This window comes from Oncorhynchus kisutch, linkage group LG17, assembly GCF_002021735.2.
Source record: "Oncorhynchus kisutch isolate 150728-3 linkage group LG17, Okis_V2, whole genome shotgun sequence".
Taxonomy (NCBI): Eukaryota; Metazoa; Chordata; class Actinopteri; order Salmoniformes; family Salmonidae; genus Oncorhynchus; species Oncorhynchus kisutch.
The window spans coordinates 44,177,915-44,195,869 of record NC_034190.2 but is presented as its reverse complement, the minus strand read 5'-3'; the positions used below and the strand labels follow the sequence as shown (position 1 = coordinate 44,195,869).

Sequence of the window (17,955 nt, the reverse complement as noted above, 5' to 3'; positions counted from 1 at the left end):
TTAACTTCGATGGCCACTGGCACACTGGAGAACTGTGCTTGACGAGACAAGATGAGCTGCAACAGACAAACAGAAAGAGGAGACAAAGGGCTGTGAGACAAAGGTTTAATCCTTGATACAAGAAACATGGGATGTATACAGACTGTAGGTGGCAACAGAAGATGAACAGCAGAGGGGCTAAGGATCTTGGAGATGGGGAAAGGGCCGATAAAATGGGGGGGAAAGTTTGCGGGACTCTACCTGGAGGGGCAGATCCCGAGTGGACAGCCATACTCTCTGCCCAAGATGATAGCGGGGAGCCGGTGTCCGGTGGCGGTCCGCCTGTCGAAGATTACCTGGAGGTGATCTTGAGAAGAGCGGACCGAGCTCTCTGCCAGGTACGCCAACAGCAGCGGACAAACATCTGGCCTGAGGTTATGTCAACCTCTTCCTCTTGCTTCTGGAAGAGCTGGGGCTGATAACCCACGGAGCACTCGAAGGGCGAGAGCCCAGTGGCCGAGCAGGGAAGTGTGTTCCCGGGAGTACTCCACCCACACGAGTTGCTGGCTCTGGGTGGTAGGGTTGGCCGAGATGAGGCACCAAAGAGTCATCTCGAGGTCTTGATTGGCATGCTCCGACTGGAGCATTGAGGATGAAACCCGGAGGACAGGCTGGCCGACGACCCAACGACCCAGCAATGTCGCACAGCCATTGAAGAGTAGTGGGACAACATTCCACAGGACATAATCAACAGCCTGATCAACTCTATGCGAAGGAGATGTGTAGCACTGCATGAGGCAAATGGTGGTCACACTCGATACTGGCTGGTTTTCTGATCCCTACCTTTTCTTTAAGGTATCTGTGACCAACAGATGCATATCTGTATTCCCAGTGAACTGCTGTTCACAAATGCTCTCCATCCAACCTCACTGAGCTCGAGCTGTTTTGCAAGGAGGAATGGGAAAAAATTTCAGTCTCTCGATGTGCAAAACTGATAGAGACATACCCCAAGCGACTTACAGCTGTAATCGCAGCAAAAGGTGGCGCTACAAAGTATTAACTTAAGGGGGCTGAATAATTTTGCACGCCCAATTTTTCAGTTTTTGATTTGTTAAAAAAGTTTGAAATATCCAATAAATGTCATTCCACTTCATGATTGTGTCCCACTTGTTGTTGATTCTTCACAAAAAAATACAGTTTTATATCTTTATGTTTGAAGCCTGAAATGTGGCAAAAGGTCGCAAAGTTCAAGGGGACCGAATACTTTCGCAAGGCACTGTATATATATACACACATACTATAAATGCTTTTAACCCATCCACCTTTGACTCCCTCCTTCTTGCAGAGACCTATTCCAGGTTATGGCACTGTGCAATGTCAATGTGAGTGTTGAGTTTGAACCAAGTCCACAAGTCTGTTAGTCGGCAGGTCATATTATTATATTATTTATATTATTTTCAAATTGTCCATTCCAACTGTGGTGGATGTGTAATCAGAGGCACTAAAACAGAGGAAAGACTATTTATTGTTAGCTGATGTCTCTCACTAAGTATGTGTGATCAGGCCAGCACAGTACAGCTTGGCTAGGTCGCTTCAGTAGTGTGAAAAGAGTGAAGCATAATATGTTTATGGGTTGCTTTATCTTAGAAATACTACAATGTAGCCAGAAAGAGACATTTTTGGCCAGCTATAAAATGTGGTACAATTTTGGAACACACAGGTGACGCTGGGATTGGGTTCTTTGATTGAGGAGCTGCATCCCCATAGAGAAAGAAGCTTTGTGACGTAATTTACACACCATTAGGTGATTATTTTTCTATATCTAAAGTTAATTATATATTTTCACTAGATCCAATCAAACTCTCGGATGTTAGTCTTTGTTAGGTCCAAATTGTAAATCCTAACGTTATATTCATTGTCCGAGTGAATTCCGTGAGTTATTGCGGCTTCCGTTTTACAACTACCGTTAGCTAGCTACAGTAGCTTTAGTTTACAATCGCTGGGCCTTGTTGTTTAGCCTTTGTTTCAACAGGGAAAAAGTCAACATTTTGCTTTATATTTGGGATATAAAGCCAACTTGGTCTCTTTGTTATTCAATGTCTTGCTGATGAGATAGTATCTTGTTTCGAAAATGAAAACTGAAGTTTCAACAGCGGCCAGCTTTGTTGCCAGATTGCTGAAAACAACTGGATACTTGTAAGGTGACCAACTGAAAGAGTTCACCCATTCCTTGGAGGAAGCTTTAGGAGGTATGTAGCTAGCAAGCTTGGGTAAAATAGATTTGTGTTGTTGACATCAAACAGCCCAGTAGACTACTAGCTACTTAGTTACTGTTAAGCAGTCTGTTTTTCGGCCATTGCCCTCTCTTACAGAGCACAACCAACTCCACTGGTTTCCCCAGGCTCCATGCAAAGGCTCAGGATTTGTATTTATTTATATTTTATTTACCCAGGAAAGTCAGTTAAAAACAAATTCTTATTTACAATGTCGGCCTACCCCGGACAAACCCGGATGACGCTGGGCCAATTGTGCGCCGCCATATGGGACTGACAGGGATTGACGCCACTTGCACTGAGATGCAGTGCCTTAGACCACTGCATCACTCGGGAGCCCAATGGGCTACAGATGGAGCTGACAGAGATGGTCGCCTCGCTTCAGGTCCTTAGATAACTATGCAGTTATTTGTTTTTTTATTTACTATTTCTTACATTGCCAGCCCAGAAAATCTCAAGTGTTATTACATACAGCCGGGAAGAACTATGGATAAAAAGCGATGTCAACTTACCATCATTACGACCAAGAATATGTCTTTCCCGAAGCGGATCCTTTGTTCGGACCTCCACCCTGGACATGCGATCTTATCCCAGAGGCCGACCCAAAACAACGTGTTCGACGCAGGAGAGGCAGTGTCCAATCTCTAGGTCACAAGGTGGATGAAATTAGGGCACAAGTTGCCTTCCAGAGAGGAATCATAGATTGTAACATTCTCTGTTTCATGGAAACATGGCTCACTCGGGATACGTTGTCAGAGTCGGTACAGCCACCCAGTTTCTTCACGCATCGCGCCAACAGAAACAAACATCTCTCTGGTAAGAAGAAGGGCGGGGGTGTATGCCTTATGATTAATGACTCATGTGCATCGGAGATGTCGTACCCGCTGTGACTATTAAAACCTTCCCTAACCAGAAACCGTGGACTAATGGCAGCATTCCCGTAAAACTGAAAGCACAAACAACTGCTTTTAATCATGGCAAGACGACCGGAAACATGACCGAATACAAACAGTGCAGCTATTTCCTCCACAAGGCAATCAAACAAGCAAAGCGTCAGTATAGAGACAAAGCAGAGTCACCATTCAACACCTCAAACACGGTGTTGAATTGTATGTGGCAGGGTCTACAGTCAATCACAGATTACAAATATAAAACCAGCCCCGTCGCAGACATCGACGTCTTGCTCCCAGACAAATGAAACAACTTCTTTGCTCGCTTTGAGGATAATACTGTGCCGCTGACACGGCCCTCTACCAAAGCCTGTAGACACGGCCCTCTCCTTCTCCGTGGCCAACGTGAGTAAAACATGTAAACGTGTTAACCCTTGCAAGCACATGCTTCAAGATGGCCACCATGGTTCCTGTTCCCAAGAAAGCTAAGGTAACTGAACTAAATGACTATCGCCCCATTGCACTCATTTCTGTCATCGTGAAGTGCTTTGAGAGACCAGTCAAGGATCATATCACCTCCACCCTACCTGATACACTAGACCCAGCCCAATTTGCTTACCACCCCAATTGGTCCACTGAAGATGCAATTGCCATCACACTGCACACTGCCCTATCCCATCTGGACAAGAGAAATATCTATGTATGAATGCTCTTCATTGACTACAGCTCAGCATTTAACACCATAGTACCATCCAAGCTCATAATTAAGCTCGAGACCCTGGGTCTCGTCCCCGCCCTGTGCAACTGGGTCCTGGAATTTCTGACGGGCCGCCCCCAGGTGGTGAAGGTGGGAAATAACATCTCCACCCCACAAGGGTGCATTCTCAGCCCTCTCCTGTACTCCCTGTTCACCCATGACTGCGTGGCCATGCACGCTTCCAACTCAATCATCAAGTTTGCAGATGACACTAGAGTGGTAGGCTTGATTACCAACAACGACGAGACGGCCTACAGGGAGGAGGTGAGGGCCCTCGTAGTGTGGTGTCAAGAAAATAACTCAACGTCCACAAAACAAAGGAGATGATCATGGACTACAGGAAACAGCAGAGGGAGCAGCACCCCCCCCCCCCCCATCCACATCGAAGGGACAGTAGTGGAGAAGTTGGAACGTTTTAAGTTCCTCGGCGTACACATCACAGACAAACTGAAATGGTCCACTCACACAGACACCGTGGTGAAGAAGGCTCAACAGCGAGCCTCAACTCCTTTCTTCAGGAGGCTGAAGAAATTTGGCTTGTCATCTAAAACACTCACAAACTTTTCTAGAAGCACAATCGAGAGCATCCTGTCGGGCTGTATCACCACCTGGTACGGCTATTGCACCGCCGTCAACCGCAAGGCTCTCCAGGGGGTAGTGCGGTCTGCACAACGTATCACAGGGGGCAAACTACCTGCCCTCCAGGACACCTACAGCACCTAATGTAACAGAAAGGCCAAAAAGATCATCAAGAACAACAACCACCTGTTCACCCCGGTTCATCCAGAAGACGATGTCAGTACAGGTGCATCAAAGCTGGGACCGAGAGACTGAAAAACAGCTTCTATCTCAAGGCCATCAGACTGCTAAACAGCAATCACTAACATAGAGAGGCTGCTGCCAACATACTGACTCAAATCTCTGGCCACTTAAATAAATGGACTTAATAAAGGTATCACTAGTCACTTTAAATAACGCCACTTTAATAATGTTTACATATCCTACATTACTCATCTCATATGTATTTAATGTATTCTATACCATCTACTGCATCTTGCCTATGCCGCACGCCATCACTCATCCATATACAGAATATCACAAAAGTGAGTACACCCCTCACATTTTTGTAAATATTTGAGTATATCTTTTCATATGACAACACTGAAGAAATTACACTTTGCTACAATGTAAAGTAGTGAGTGTACAGCTTGTATAACAGTGTAAATTTGCTCAAAATAAAATAACTCACACAGCCATTAATGTCTAATTCGCTGGCAACAAAAGTGAGTACACCCCTAAGTGAAAATGTCCAAATTGGGCCTAAAGTGTCAATAAGTTGTGTGGCCACCATCATTTTCCAGCACTGCCTTAACCCTATTGGGCATGGAGTTCTCCAGAGCTAAACAGGTTGCCACTGGAGTCCTCTTCCACTCCTCCATGACGACATCACTGAGCTGGTGGATGTAAGAGACCTTGCACTCCTCCACCTTCCGTTTGAGGATGCTCCATAGGGTTTTAGGTCTGGAGACATGCTTGGCCAGTTCATCACCTTTACCCTCAGGTTCTTTAGCAAGGCAGTGGTCATCTTGGAGGTGTGTTTGGGGTCATTATCATGTTGGAATACTGCCCTGCGGCCCAGTCTCCGAAGGGAGGGGATCATGCTCTGCTTCAGTATGTCACAGTACATTTTGGCATTCATGGTTCCCTCAATGAACTCCCCAGTGCCGGCAGCACTCATGCAGCCCCAGACCATGACACTCCCACCACCATTTATTTATTTATTTTTATTTCACCTTTATTTAACCAGGTAGGCAAGTTGAGAACAAGTTCTCATTTACAATTGCGACCTGGCAATGCTTGACTGTAGGCAAGACACACTTGTCTTCGTACTCCTCACCTGGTTGCCGCCAAACACGCTTGACACCATCTGAATCAAATACGTTTATCTTGGTCTCATCAGACCACAGGACATGGTTCCAGTAATCCATGTCCTTAGTCTGCTTGTCTTCAGCAAACTGTTTGCGGGCTTTCTTGTGCATCATCTTTAGAAGAGGCTTCCTTCTGGGACGACAGCCATGCAGACCAATTTGATGCCATGTACGGCGTATGGTCTGAGCACTGACAGGCTGACCCCCCACCCCCAACCTCTGCAATGCTGGCAACACTCATACGTCTATTTACCAAAGACAACCTCTGGATATGACGCTGAGCACGTGCACTCAACTTCCAGTTAAACATGGCGAGGCCTGTTTAACTGGACAGTGGAACCTGTCCAGTTTAACCGCTGTATGTATGGTCTTGGCCACCGTGCTGCAGCTCAGTTTCAGGGACTTGGCAATCTTTTTATAGCCCAGGCCATTTTTATGTAGAGCAACAACTCTTTTTTTCAGATCCTCAGAGAGTTCTTTGCCATGAGGTGCCATGTTGAACTTCCAGTGACCAGTCAGTATGAGGGAGTGTGAGAGCGAAGACACCAAATTTAACACACCTGCTCCACAGTCACACCTGAGACCTTGTAACACTAACGAGTCACATGACACCGGGGAGGGAAAATGGCTCATTGGGCCCAATTTGGACATTTTCACTTAGGGGTGTACTCACTTTTGTTGCCAGCGGTTTAGACATTAATGGCTGTGTGTTGAGTTATTTTGAGGGGACAGCAAATTTACGCTGTTGTACACTCACTACTTTACATTGTAGCAAAGTGTAATTTCTTCAGTGTTATCACATGAAAAGATATACTCAAATATTTACAAAAATGTGAGGGGTGTACTCACTTTTGTGATATACTGTATTTATATGTACATATCCTCATTCACCCCTTTACATCTGTGTGTATAAGGTAGTTGCTGTGAATTTGTTAGATTACTTGTTAGATATTAAACTGCATAGTCGGAATTAGAAGCACAAACAACTGACAATGTGGGTCGATCCATTTGAGGTGTCCTTTCGAATAGGAGAGGATGGCTCCATCTGTGTCCTCTACGAGTCCACTCCACCGGTGCCAACTTATGCTAACACAACAGACATGATCAGCTGCAAGGAAGAAATGAGATTCGAGAGGTCAAGCCCCTCCAAGTCGTTCAACGTGATGACAGTCTCAGGCTAATATTTCTTTACGTTCAGAGCTTTACCTGAGCACTTGTGTATCATTTCTGCCTAACTTTTTGATGTAATTAATTCTGACATTTATGATTTTAGTATTACTGCCTACACCCAAATTGTTAATTGTGAATTTCATCTGTAAAGGATCTGTAAAATCATCCACTGTCCTGAAGCAAAAGTTACACAGATTTATTTTACAAATGGTCATGTTCTTGTGTATTTGCAATAAATCCCTCATACGCAATTGTTTTGTGATGGTTTCTCTATCAACAATGGTCTTGTGGTGGGCAGGATCATGGTTGTGTTCAGGAGGCATGAAAACAGGAAACATTGACACAGAAAATGAAAATGCATGTTCTTATTGGAAACATCTATTTTCTCCTGTTTAGTGCTTACTGAACACGACCCAGTTGATTGTGTATCACTCATTTGATCTGTTACAGCAATGAACCATTTCCACATACTTACCTTTTTCAGTAAGACAGACACATTCATACAAGCAGCACCGTTTCAGTGTCTAGGCACAACTAGTCCTGTGTAGCAGGTCCTACAAAGACTCCCCTGAAACCTACATATTTTTTTTATATCTAAAGCAGCCTTCACTGGAAACACATCTCTGTTGCAGTAATCAAACAATATCCTCAAACACACTGAGGCCAAGATTCTGAGTAGCAAATAAATTGGGAATACATGGAAAATGTCAGTCACACCTTACACAAAAACAATTTCTTTGGGAGCATGTTTGTATCTATTATATGTCAGATATTAACATTATTTACACTCACCTTACAGTGTATTAGGTACACCACCCCGTTCACGAAAATGGATCACTCCTACAGAGAGTGAATCACTGTGGCTGTGGCTTGCTACATAAAGCAGGCATTGAGGCATTCAGTTACTGTTTGGTTGAACGTTAGAATGGGCAAAACGAGTGACCTAATTGACTTTGATTGTGGTGCAAAGGATCCAATATCTCAGAAACGACCACCTTCCTGGGCTTTTCACGCACAACTTTACCGAGAATGGTGCGACAAACAAAAAACATACAGTCAGTGGATGTTTCACCTGTGGGTGAAAACAGCTTGTTGACGAGAGAGGTCGAAGGAGAATGGCAAGAATCGTGCAAGTTAACAGGCGGGCCACAAACAGACAAATAATGCCACAGTGCAACTGTAGTGTGCAGAACAGCATCTAGGAACACACAACTCGTCGATCTTTGTCACGGATGGGCTATTGCAGCAGATGACTACACAGGTTTCCACTCCTATCAGCTAAAAACAAGAAGCCACTCCAGTGGGCATGTGATCACCAATACTGGACAATTGAGGAGTGGAAAAACATTGCCTGGAACATGACAGCGAGTTCAGTTTACTTGAGTGGCCTGCGCAGTCCCCAGACCTCAACCCAATAGAGCATCTTCGGGATGAGATGGAACGGGCTACTCGCAGCATGAATGTACTGTCATCCAATCTGCAAGCACTGTGTGATGCCATCGTGTCAGCATGGACCAACATCCCTGTGAAATGTTTCCGACACCTTGTAGAATGCCCCGAAGGATTCAGGCTGTTCTGGAGGCAAAGGAGGATCCGACCCGGCACTCGACCCGTGTACCTAATAAACCCGGTACTCGACCCGTGTACCTAATAAACTGTCCGGTGAGTGAAAATTGTCTCTGGGAACTCACTTCTAGGACCACACATCTGTTGTATAAAACATTTACCAAAGACCTCATCCCATCACCTTCGAATATGTACAAGTGAGTTTTGCAAAAGTATGCTGACAGTATGATGGATATTATAAATGAATGCAATTACACCATCTTGTTATTGCATTCAAATTATTTTTGATATCTCACTTACACCATGCCAATTGGAATAATGAGGCATGGAAAAACATTGGAACAAATAAGGATATAAACCATGCCACATAAACCATGCCAGAGGAGAACCTTGACTGTATATATTTTCAAGGAAAATGGAGGAAAACTGTCAAGGTACTCAGGATGAGGAATGTTTTTAATTTGTGTTAAAGCAAATGGAGATAGTTTAATCATTATGTGTACAGCCTAGTTTGAGCCTAGTTTAATAAACAAGCCTTACATATACTTTTAGGTATGCATTTGTCTTAATATTGGCTTCTCCCTTAGTTGGACAAGCTCTCAAGTAAACTGTTTTCATCACATTAACAAAGTATGAGCATCTCTGGATGTGGACACCTGCAGTGTCTGAAAACATTATAGGAGGGGCAGACAGTAGATGCTGACTTGTAACAAACACTTCTACACAAAACATGTGCAAATGAAACCACAAGAGACCAGGGGAAACCTTTTTGATTGGGTTTTTTAAGTCACAAAGGGAGGTGTTAGTAAGAAGAATTACATTCCCTTTTCATTTCTTGCTTTGGCATTAGATGATTAATCACTTCATGCAAAAGGGTTCTGTCCAAAATTCCAGTAATCATATCCCATTGCTCTTTACTTTTAGGTTCCATTTCTCTCCACACCAATCAGTATTTTCCAGATAAACAGTTCTTATTTTTAAAATCCAGCCTTTTTCCATGAACTTTTTTCCGACATACATAGCACAGCGGGTTTGTCAGTCCATCCAATATGGACAAAGGTCAAATTTTTCGTTCAAAGTGAACCTTTCCAACATAATGGTTGAATTCATGGGGATGCAGGTGTCTGTGCCAACAGGTTGGGCATGCTACAGCATAAAAAAAGTGGGTGTGATATGCATTTTACACATGTTCATCTTTTCATCACATTCTAAAATGTACTACTCCATGACATTTTATAATTTCAACGGTATTTTACAATAAAATCATTACAGTTAAATATTTTGTTTTCAAATGTTATGAACCAGTATGGTTTAGTTGAAATGACATGCATCCCTGGCCTACTGTCAGCTTTCACAACTGTCTACAACAAAGCTGTCAAAACGGAAGAGATGAGACTTTGACAGCAAGAATCGGGTTAAGGTTGATTCTTATTCTTGCTCAGTACTACACTGGCAGCTTCTCTGTAAGAGTGGATGGAAAATTATCCTTCTTCTCACTCAGATCTCAGCCCTGTACTCAGAACCCTAGCCCACTCTCCTCAGTACTGCTCTGCTCCCCTCCCAGCTGTTAATAACCTCTTGGGGCTAGGGGGCAGAATTTTCACTTTTGGATAAATAGCGTGCCCAATTTCAACTTCCTGCTACTCATGCCAAGAATATAAGATATGCATATTATTCATAGATTTGGATAGAAAACACTCTGATGTTTCTAAAACTGTTTGAATCATGTCTGTGAGTATAACATAACTTATGTAGCAGGCAAAACCCCAAGGACTAACTGTTCCCTGACTTGTTATTGCCAAGGGATATTTCTTAGGAGCCTGTTTTCAGTTCCTACCGCTTCCACTGGATGTCACCAGTCTTTGGAATTTGGTCGATGTGCAATGAAGAAGTAGGCCAACTAGGAACTGGGCACACTTTTGTGAGTTGCGCAAGACGTGAAAAGTGGCGCTTGTTTGTTTTCATTCCTGTATTGAACACAGATTGCCCAGTCTGCAATTTGATCGATTATTAACGTTTAAAAATACCTAAAGTTATATTACAAAAGTAGTTTGAAATATTTTGGCAAAGTTCATAGGCAACTTTTGAAATATTTTGTAGTGACGTTGCGTTTTTTGTAAGCTGTTTTATTCTGGATTTTCTGGATTTTGGATATACTGCTGGGCAAAAAAGTATTTAGTCAGCCACCAATTGTGCAAGTTATCCCACTTAAAAAGATGAGAGAGGCCTGTAATTTTCATCATAGGTACACTTCAACTATGACAGACAAAATTTGGAAAATTGCATTTTAGGAAAATCACATTGCAGGATTTTTAATGAATTTATTTGCAAATTATGCTGGAAAATAAGTATTTGGTCAACTACAAACAAGCAAGATTTCTGGCTCTCACAGACCTGTAACTTCTTCTTTAAGAGGCTCCTCTGTCCTCCACTCGTTACCTGTATTAATGGCACCTGTTTGAACTTGTTATCAGTATAAAAGACACCTGTCCACAACCTCAAACCGTCACACTCCAAACTCCACTATGGCCAAGACCAAAGAGCTGTCAAAGGACACCAGAAACAGAATTGTAGACCTGCACCAGGCTGGGAAGACTGAATCTGCAATAGGTAAGCAGCTTGGTTTGAAGAAATCAACTGTGGGAGCAATTATTAGGAAATGGAAGACATACAAGACATGATAATCTCCCTCGATCTGGGGCTCCACTCAAGATCTCACCCCGTGGGGTCCAAATGATCACAAGAACGGTGAGCAAAAATCCCAGAACCACACGGGGGGACCTAGTGAATGACCTGCAGAGAGCTGGGACCAAAGTAACTAAGCCTACCATCAGTAACACACTACGCCACCAGGGACTCAAATCCTGCAGTGTCAGACATGTCCCACTGCTTAAGCCAGTACATGTCCAGGCCCGTCTGAAGTTTGCTAGAGAGCATTTGGATGATCCAGAAGAAGATTGGGAGAATGTCATATGGTCAGATGAAACCAAAATATAACTTTTTGGTAAAAACTCAACTCGTCGTGTTTGGAGGACAAAGAATGCTGAGTTGCATCCAAAGAACACCATACCTACTGTGAAGCATGGGGGTGGAAACATCATGCTTTGGGGCTGTTTTTCTGCAAAGGGACCAGGACGACTGATCCGTGTAAAGGAAAGAATGAATGGGGCCATGTATCGTGAGATTTTGAGCAAGGGCATTGAAGATGAAACGTGGCTGGGTCTTTCAGCATGACAATGATCCCAAACACACCGCCTGGCCAACGAAGGAGTGGCCTCGTAAGAAGCTTTTCAAGGTCCTGGAGTGGCCTAGCCAGTCTGCAGATATCAACCCCATAGAAAATCTTTGGAGGGAGTTGAAAGTCCGTGTTGCCCAGCAACAGCCCCAAAACATCACTGCTCTAGAGGAGATCTGCATGAAGGAATGGGCCAAAATACCAGCAACAGTGTGTGAAAACCTTGTGAAGACTTACAGAAAACTTTGGCCTCTGTCATTGCCAACAAAGGGTATATAACAAAGTATTGAGATAAACTTTTGTTATTGAGTAAATACTTATTTTCCACCATCCTTTGCAAATAAATTAATAAAAAATCCTACAATGTGATTTTCTAAAAAAAAATCTTCTCATTTTGTCTGTCATAGTTTAAGTGTACCTATGATGAAAATTACAGGCCTCTCTCATCTTTTTAAGTGGGAGAACATGCAAAATTGGTGGCTGACTAAATACTTTTTTGCCCCACTGTATATGATTGGAATTAATTGAACAAAAGGACCAATTGTGATGTTTATGGGACATATTGGAGTGCCAACAAAAGAAGCTCGTCAAAGGTAATGCATGTTTTATATTTTATTTCAGCGTTTGTGTAGTGCCTGCAGGGTTGAAAAATGCTAACTCCTTTGTTTACTGCTGGTGCAGATAGTGCAGGCTATCAGATAATAGCTTCTTAAGCTTTCGTCGAAAAGCATTTTCAAAATCTGACATGTTGGCTGTATTCACATCGAGTGTAACTTTAATTGAGTATCTTACATGTGTGATTTAATGAAAGTTAGAATTTTATAGTATTTTATTTGAATCTGGCACTGCATTATCCCTGGCAATTGGCTAGTTGAGACATTTGCGTCCCGCCTATCCCTAACTATTAAGACTTTCTTTTTCACCATCATTCTGGTGCCGTAGATGCTCTCTTCTGCAGCAAGAAATGGAAAAATGGAAGCAAGGAAAACTAAGGTAATTTTTTAAGTGAATATCTTTTGTAAATGTTTGTACCAATTGTTAGATTTTTTGATTTTGTTTAGGGTTTATGAACATGTTTTTTGGGGGCAGGATCCCATACCTCTAAAACTTTCTTAGCAGAATTTGTTCTACAATTTTGAAGCTTAAGCTTTGCATATGAAAGTCCCATGTACAAGGTGCCAAACCCTATCCCTGCATAAATGATGACTCGACATAGAGTACATTTAGTTTGTGAAGACTATACCTTGGGAGTCTGAGAATACAAAAAACACTTGCTCAGCAGATGATCAAACTGTTTGTAAAACTTAATTGGTGTGAATTAAGTTACCCAGCTTATGTCTTTCTTGTGAGGTGATCTGGAGACATGTTTTCTAAACAATTCCACAGAAAGAGGTTGTGAACATCCCAGACTATGACACTACTGGAGACTCAGATACAAGCCCAGCAGCAGCTCCTAAAGAAGAGGATGGTGAGTTTATTTACTCAAATTCAAGCTATTCACAACCACTTATTTATTAATACCATATGCTAGGTCTGACATATGCTAGGTCTGACATATGACTTCTGACATTTGTCATAAGAAACCAGCTCCCTGGAACACAGAAAATACCCGAGCTCTGAAGCAAGCTTCCAGAACATTGGAAAGGAACTGGCACCACACCAAACTCTAAGTCTTCCGACTAGCTTGGAAAGACAGTACCGTGCAGTATCGAAATGTATTTTTGATACTGTCGCAAAGCTAACTAAAAAGCATCATTCCCCAAGAGAGGATGGCTTTCACTTTAGCAGTAATAAATTAATGAACTTCTTTGAGGAAAAGATCATGATCATTAAAAGTTATGGACTCCTCTTTAAATCTGCTTATTCCTCCAAAGCTCAGTTGTCCTGAGTTTGCAAAGCTCTGCCAGGACCTAGGATCAAGAGAGACACTTAAGTGTTTTAGTACTATATCTCTTGACACAATGATGAAAATAATCATGGCCTCTAAACCTTCAAGCTGCATACTGGACCCTATTCCAATTAAACTACTGAAAGAGCTGCTTCCTGTGCATGGCCCTCCTATGTTGAACACAATAAACGGCTCTCTATCCACCGGATGTGTACCAAACTCACTAAAAGTGGCAGTAATAAAGCCTCTCTTGAAAAAGCCAAACCTTGACCCAGAAAATATAAAAAACTATCGGCCTATATCGAATCTTCCATTCCTCTCAAAATATTTAGAAAAAGTGCCTTCCTGAAGATAAACAATGTATACGAAATGTTTCAGTCTGGTTTTAGACCCCATCATAGCACTGAGACTGCACTTGTGAAGGTGGTAAATGACCTTTAATGGCGTCAGACCGAGGCTCTGCATCTGTCCTCGTGCTCCTAGACCTTAGTGCTGCTTTTGATACCATCGATACCACATTATTTTGGAGAGATTGGAAACTCAAATTGGTCTACACGGACAAGTTCTGGCCTGGTTTAGATCTTATCTGTCGGAAAGATATCAGTTTGTCTTTGTGAATGGTTTGTCCTCTGACAAATCAACTGTAAATTTCGGTGTTCCTCAAGGTTCCGTTTTAGGACCATTGTTTTCACTATATATTTCACCTCTTGGGGATGTCATTCAAAAACATAATGGTAACTTTCACTGCTATGCGGATGACACACAGCTGTACATTTCAATGAAACATGGTGAAGCCCCAGAAGAACGCAAGAGAAAATCTTTGGAGGGAGCTGAAAGTCCGTATTGCCCAGCGACAGCCCCGAAACCTGGAGGATCTGGAGAAGGTCTGTACGGTCTGTATCCCTGCTGCAGTGTGTGCAAACCTGGTCAAGAACTACAGGAAACGTATGATCTCTGTAATTGCAAACAAAGGTTTCTGTACCAAATATTAAGTTCTGCTTTTCTGATGTATCAAATACTTATGTCATGTAATAAAATGCAAATTAATTACTTAAAAATCATACAATGTGATTTTTGTTTCAGATTCTGTCTCTCACAGTTGAAGTGTACCTATGATAAAAATGACAGACCTGTACATGCTTTGTAAGTAGGAAAACCTGCAAAATCGGCAGTTTATGAAATACTTGTTCTCCCCACTGTATATAACTAAATTTGATTTGATGAGCCATTCCTTTTTCATTCAATTTGTGAATGCAGTAAAAAAAAAAACATTACAGCAGGAATGTTACATCTTGTGTCCTGATGACTACCATGGTACAATCATATGTTAGGTTTCTTAAGAATGAAGAGAGATGAATACAGGGAGGGATTACTTGGCTGATTGATAGGAAAACTTGGAAGTCCTTTCTTAAGGAGAATGCATTTCAGGGTCATGGCTATTTGTTTCAGAGCTGCCCACGTGCCTGCTGTGTGTATGTCTAACTGGGTGTACTGTGAGGAGGTCTCCCCTGAGATAACAGCAGTTCCATCCCTGCCCAAGGAAACTACCTATCTCCGCACGCTACAACAAAATGACCAAAACCACCATCAAAGACTATGCAGACATTGGTTAGTGGAACACTCTCCCCTTATCTATTAGAGTAGCTTGGTAACACTGTGGTCATTTCTTTGACCAAATTTAAGATGTTATTGTAACGGTTTTCTTTAGGTGAAGTAGAGGCGGACCAAAATGCAGCGTGGTTGTTGTTCATTGTACTGTACACGAATAAACTAACAAAACAACAAACATGCGAAAACCTAAAACAGTCGTATCTGGTGCAAAACACAGAGACAGGAACAATCACCCACAAACACACAGTGAAACCCAGGCTACCTAAGTATGATTCTCAATCAGAGACAACTAATGACACCTGCCTCTGATTGAGAAACATACTAGGCCGAAACATAGAAATACCCAAAACCTAGAAAAACAAACATAGACTGCCCACCCAACTCACACCCTGAACATACTAAATAAATACAAAACAAAGGAAATAAAGGTCAGAACGTGACAGTTATTCACTTTTCACTTCCTTTTTCAGTGACCATCTCTAAAGTTGATGGTCTTTAACATTTTACAGCAACCTTGAGAAGAATCGATCTGACTGGGAACCTAATCTCTGAGATAGAAGATGGAGCTTTCTCAAAGCTTGCACTCCTTGAAGAGTTCAATATCTCAGAGCTGGCCAAAAACCCATGTTACCTGCCAAACTCGTGTCCTTCAATGACAATTACAACCAACTTACAACCAAGGGTGTAAAATCAACTGCTTTTAAGGTAAGCCAGGAAGTCTGTCCAAGATCCTGGAGCAAACGTTCTTCTTACATACAGTAAAAATGTACAGTCTGAGTAATGGTTGCCTTGAATGTCAATATAATTTGAACAACAATTTCCATGGCAAACATTAATCTTACCTCAAATACCCTGCAGCATGTAAACATACAACAAACATATTTTCTCTGCAACTCACTAAAATGGCGTACCTCTACCTTGGCAATAACGAGCTGGAGACGACACCACTTCCAGAGAGTCTCCACATTGTGCACCTAAATGTCTGTTTACAACTATACCTCCCACAGCAATAACATTTTGACAAATATGTATCTTTCACCTAACAACACATTTTAGAGTATACATGCATGTGCAGGCAAATGCATAATTATATAAAACAAAACAAAAAAGTCATTACATGCCAACATCTGTCTTCCAAGGCAAAAATACTCAGTACATCAGAGCCAACATGGAGGAGGTGAGACTGGACAGCAACCCTCTAATGCTGGCCAAGCATCCCAACAGCTTTGTCTGCCTTAGGGCCCTGCCCATTGGACCGTACCACTGAACCAGTGGGATATAGAGGACCAAAATACTACAGTGAGTGGTTTCCTTGTGGCAAGGGCTAACTAATGTAATACACCGGTCAATAGATAATAGCGCAGCAGTGGCATGTAATATGAGAAATGTGTACCAGTATGTTGCTATATATAGAGCAGATCCACGTAATATGAGAAATGTGTACCAGTATGTTACGATATATAGAGCAGATCCACGTAATATGAGAAATGTGTACCAGTATGTTACGATATATAGAGCAGATCCACGTAATATGAGAAATGTGTACCAGTATGTTACGATATATAGAGCAGATCCACGTAATATGAGAAATGTGTACCAGTATGTTACGATATATAGAGCAGATCCACGTAATATGAGAAATGTGTACCAGTATGTTACGATATATAGAGCAGATCCACGTAATATGAGAAATGTGTACCAGTATGTTACGATATATAGAGCAGATCCACGTAATATGAGAAATGTGTACCAGTATGTTACGATAGAGCAGATCCACGTAATATGAGAAATGTGTACCAGTATGTTACGATATATAGAGCAGATCCACGTAATATGAGAAATGTGTACCAGTATGTTACGATATATAGAGCAGATCCACGTAATATGAGAAATGTGGTTGTTTTGTAAGTTACAATTGAATGAGTCTCTTAGGTCGTCTTGGTGTCCTCTTAGGTAGGCCAAAGGAGTTATCTTAAACAACATAACTATATGCACAATACTCTTTACACCATTTTTCCTCTGTTGTTTTATATTTCCAATAGCACATATGCACATATTGTATCAATTGCATTCATCAACATTTTAAGTAATAATGGCTGATAAATGTACATAAAGTATACCTACAATTTGCACACATTTAAAGCTGTTAGCCTATAATTTAAATTGGTATAACAAGCCATTTTCCGTAAATGTATTAGAATAAAACGTTAAATTATTCAAACTACACTGCGATGCAGCCACTGAGTAATGTAACTTTTATTAGACAAATACCACGTTGTCATATTTGGCTTGTCACAATTTTTCATCCTATCTCAGTAAAACGAAGAGTGTGGAAATAAACAAGTTTTTGTTCATACATTAAATATCAGTCTTGAACCATTCAGAAATGTTTGCCTCAAGTCCACTGCAATTTTGGTGGGAACGTTTAAGAAAGAAAGTTGAAGCTCATTTACTGCAGGCAAAAATTACCCCAGTGGACACATTGGTTGCTGTAGCTTCATTCACCTCAGTCGATCTACAAACACAGAGCTCTATTAGCTATACAATTAGCCGCTACACATTAACTATAAAAAAACTATAATTTAATACGTATCTGTTAGCAGAAAATGTATTTTATTAACAAAAGGTTAAAAAAAAACGTTTGCTTTACATAACTTT

At 41.7% G+C, this 17,955-nt stretch overlaps 1 pseudogene; it reads left to right on the top strand.

Moving 5' to 3' along the window:
• The first annotated feature begins 212 nt into the window (after positions 1-212).
• Positions 213-16,564, top strand: LOC109906954 (mimecan-like; annotated as a pseudogene).
• The last annotated feature ends 1,391 nt before the right edge of the window (positions 16,565-17,955 follow it).